Source organism: Procambarus clarkii, chromosome 11 (assembly GCF_040958095.1).
Source record: "Procambarus clarkii isolate CNS0578487 chromosome 11, FALCON_Pclarkii_2.0, whole genome shotgun sequence".
Lineage (NCBI taxonomy): Eukaryota > Metazoa > Arthropoda > Malacostraca > Decapoda > Cambaridae > Procambarus > Procambarus clarkii.
The window spans coordinates 36,694,159-36,698,851 of NC_091160.1; the positions used below are offsets into that span (position 1 = coordinate 36,694,159).

General features: G+C 36.0%; 1 long non-coding RNA gene across 1 annotated transcript; it reads right to left on the minus strand.

Moving 5' to 3' along the window:
• Window positions 1-234: 234 nt before the first annotated feature.
• Window positions 235-3,037, minus strand: LOC138363435 (uncharacterized). The gene is made up of 2 exons (XR_011228077.1): window positions 2,723-3,037; window positions 235-2,379 (listed from the first exon to the last, which is right to left on the minus strand). It is a non-coding gene; the product is annotated as an uncharacterized lncRNA (long non-coding RNA).
• Between the last annotated feature and the right edge of the window lie 1,656 nt (window positions 3,038-4,693).

The following is a 4,693-nucleotide window of genomic DNA, read 5'->3' on the forward strand; positions in this document are numbered from 1 at the left end:
TCAAGAAGGTAAGTTTAGTATGATGTTAATTTCGTTTTGGGTCACTGTAGTAGCATGATAGACTCTGTATCTGCCTTCAAATGCAGTACAGCATTAAACAATAGCAAAGCCTTTGCTTGGCAAATATCTGTATCTTTTCTATTGTTAAAATTTATAAGACAGGTAGTTACATGAATTCTGCAAATCATAAAATATGCTAGTACGTACAGTACATAAAATGCTTGTCCTTATAGGTCCTGTTTTTTGTACTTTTTTTTTTTTTTTAACTTTATGGTGTGTAGAAACATTCAATATTGTTACATGTGTTGTAGATACAGGTACACCTGTACTGTAATTTTAACCAATACAATTTTTAATTTTTAAGACAGTAGATCAATTGTTTATTTTGAGATTGTGACAATGTATAATGTTTGTAAGTATATGACTAAAGTTTTGGGAAATTTGAAGCACGAAGTGGTGTTCATCAGTTGTAGAAAGCATCTCATTAGATTTACATTAACTTTAATGCAGTTTAAAAGTTTTTTTTTTTAGTCATAGAAAAAGTTAGATACAGAAAAATTAAGTTCTTTGAGATTACATATTATTCTGGGAGGATTCCTAAGGTGCCTCCTCTTTGTTGCTAGCTGCCTGGCAAGCTTCACCCATTTCAATCCTTGCCAGGCCCTTGAGGCATTGTAAGCTTACTGGGCACCAGAGGCTGGACCCCACTGCACAGGCACCAGGAACAGAGGATATTAGGAACAAAAAGGTAGGCCCACAACCACATTGCAATGTGCAGATGTAATTAACAAGTGAAGTGCTTTATGTCTTAAGTGATTCACCTGGACCAGTGTCTTGTGTCACATGTTCTATTTTAATTTGGCGTTTGTTTTATATCGCTCATTTTTCTGGTGGCTCTTATTTGGTTAGTGATCTAGTATCCTCTGATCTTTGTACTCGCCTATTTGTGCTTGCGGGGGTTGAGCTTTGGCTCTTTGGTCCCGCCTGACTTGTGCCTATATAGAGGGGACCAGGTTTTGGTCTGTGGTCCCAGGTAAGTTTCAATGACTTATAAGGGCCTGGCATGGATTGAATTGGGTGGAACTATCCAGGTAGCTAGCAAGGAGGAGTCACCAAGAACCCACCAGAGAGAGGCATTTCATTATATTCAACTCTTTTATTTTTATTTTATACTTAAATATTTTTCAAAAATAATATGCAGTAGGCCTCCAAGTTAAGCAGTCTGAGATTTTGCCATGTCATTGTCTATTGTTATTTTGATTGAGTATTTGTGGTAAGTACCTGCTTTAATACTGTCATATGAACAGTAGCTTTATTACCAGTGGCTTGAGCACTGACCAAACACATTTTTAACATGCCATCATATCGGTAAGGTAAATGAAGACACAGTAAGCACTTGTGCTAGAATTTTTCTTGACTGGTCTTGTATTTTTTTATAATCATGTGAGAAGCATGTTAAAGTGTGTTACATGTACAGTACTGTATTTTTTTGGGGTACTTGCATGTGACAACCAGCACTATGTGAAAATAGTGATTAGTTTTGTTGTAATTGACAAATATGGCATCTTAAATTTTAGGAAATTTCTCCAATTTGATTTCTAGCACTCTTTGACAGCTGGGCTTCTCCATGTGCGTTACTGAATAATGTTGCAGCGAGAGAAATGTGCTATATTTTGCCTTCTAATTGGGGTATTTTTGTGTGGTAAGATTTGTGATTGCTGTTTTATTTGAAAAATGCTGTTCAGGTATCAAATTTTTTTTATAAACTTTGGACCAGAGTACTGTACAGTACTGTATTTCTAAGTACGTACAGGTCTGTAAATTTGTTTAGAAATATATGTGATTGATACTCTGCTTGCATATGCTGTTTATTATTGTGAGCTATAAGACTTGTGATCATTTTGACTGATAATACCTTTTAAGATAATGAACAAGTCACAGAAAGCTGATAACTTGTTTGGCGCACTTGATCAGATGTAAAGTAAACCATGGAAAAACTGCAAAATTATTTGTGGTTTTGCCTAAAAAATAATCAAAGTAATGTTACAAATGACAATATTCACTGAAAGAACACATGCATTGTTGTAACTGCATTTTATATTACTATGTTAACACATTGAATCATTCACTTGGCCAGCAATATTCTGTATCATTTTGTGTATATAGATAATCTTGTCCAATAAAAGAATCATCTTATATTTTCTATTTCCTACACCTAAACCTTACTTTTCCCTCTGGAAGAAATGTTCGTGAAAGTCCAAGGACATTCAAGGAAATTTATACATGATACAAAAATTTCTTAGGTGTCCCACTCCATTAGTGGAGAATTGTACCTTATGGAGACCTTGGGTGTTCAAGGTATCTTGAAGATATCCACATCTGTAAATGTTTTATTTCAAAGAAATTTAGTTTTTTAAATTTTTAAAAAATGAATTGTGGAAAATTTAAAATACTGTATGGGAAATAAAGTAGATCTCATTGAATTATGTTGTTGCGTTAAATGTACTAGTCTAAATGTGCTTACAGGATTGAATGCAAACTCCCGAGTCCTGTCTTACCAGTTGTCATTTGTTTATGCAATAACTTTCAACCTCCATGTTTCTTATCATGTCAACTTTCAAAACTATTTCCTATTAGACTGTACTATATCAAGTATATTTCATTTGTTTACTACAGTACTGTTATGCTAAACATGTTCTTTTTAAGATCATTTTTAACCTACCTGCACCATCAATATTCATGTTCCATTGTTCTGTCCAGCCTTATAATGGAACAAATCCTCTTTATCAAGGTTATTAATTTCCCTGAGAATCTTACATGCTATTTTCTTGTCTCCATCTCAGTTTGTCTTCATGATAGATGAAGTCACAGATGTTCTAATCCTTCACAGGTTCCCATAGTCTCATCTTCTGCCTCTTCAGAGTAGACAGGATTTGCTAGTCTTCCTTTATTCCTGTTGAGAAGGTGAGAAATATACATTCAAAATTTCATCCTGCTGTTTTTGGGTTTGAATCGTAATCTTCTATCTGAATGTGGTATCCAGTCTTGACCTCATTCAGGCTAGAAGGCTCTTTTCTTTGGGGAAATGGCGGTCCATAGAATTACCCAAATCGGCCCAAAACTACACAAATCGTCCTAGCATTACGTAAGTAATGAAGAAATATGGTATATTTACTTACTATAATGTTGGTGCTACACGTAGAACATGATCAAACCTATTTTTACTCTGAAATAATCTAATTTCATAATGAAATGAGACGCAAATATGTGAGAGGTGACGCCATAGGAAGTCGACGGTCCAAGCGACAATTGTGTGGAGCGACTTATCCAAGATATATGGTCGCCTGGAGAGTGTTTGCTGCCATATCAGCCTCCTGTACACAGTGATCCAGTCGTCGCATTTCATGGCTCAAATTGTCGCAAATTTAATTGGTGATATTAAGAAGTAGAATGTGTATTTATATAATATCTTTCATAAACAGCCATTAAATCTTTAATATTTATTAAACAAAACGTGTCTGGAAGTTAAATCAACTCCACAGGACAATAAATTTGTTATATAGATACTAGCGTTATTCGTTGGTATGCGTTCGCAATTTAAACTGCTCATGTCCTTTTCGTTCATTGAACACCGAATCCTACACAACCATGCACAACTCAAAGTCCAACAAGTCACACCCCCGGAGTAATGCAATCGGAACCTGACCAGTTGTGTAACCGAAGCTTGACCAGTTCTGTAACCGGAGCCCGACCAGTTGTCTAACTGCAAGCCTAACATGAACGAACCAAACAAACAACCTCTGGATCACAACCATGCACGAACGGAAGCCCGACCATGCACAACCCAAAACTCAGGTGTGTAACGGTTCTATTGTTACGTAATGTATGGTGACAAATAAATACAGACACTAAATATATATTTGGTCGAATATACAGAAGTACACCGGTGATACTTTGGTGTGAGTTGAGCGCACTGAGCGTCGGTACAGTATCTCGCAAGTGTCTGCTCTAGACCACACTTGAAAGTAGACTAGTTAATGTTTGCTATTCTTGCCGCTTATATTGCTCGGGCAACACCTCACCGTGTTGCCCGGGCAACGCCTCACCTCATTCATTTCCAAAGGTTGACAGGAATATTAACAATGCATTTAGAGCGAGTATATTATTGGGATAATCTACTCGCTACAAGCGTGTAGGGTTCGGTGTTCTATGAACGAAAAGGACATGAGTAGTTTAAATTGCGAACGCATACCAACGAATAACGCTAGTATCTATATAACAAATTTATTGTCCTGTGGAGTTGATTTAACTTCCAGACACTTTTTTTTAATAAATATTAAATATTTTGTGGCTGTTTATGAAAAAAATATTATTATAAATACACATTCTACTTGTTAATATTACCAATTAAATTTGCGACAATTTGAACCATGAAATACGACGACTGGATCACTGTGTACAGGAGGCTGATATGGCAGCAAACACTCTCCAGGCGACCATATATCTTGGATAAGTCGCTCCACAAAATTGTCGCTTGGACCGTCGACTTCCTATGGCGTCACCTATTTTATTTTATTTTATTTATTTTATTTATATATATACAAGAAGGTACATTGGGTTTGTGAGAATACATTGGATAGTACAGTAATTACATTCTTGTAAAGCCACTAGTACGCGCAGCGTTTCGGGCAGG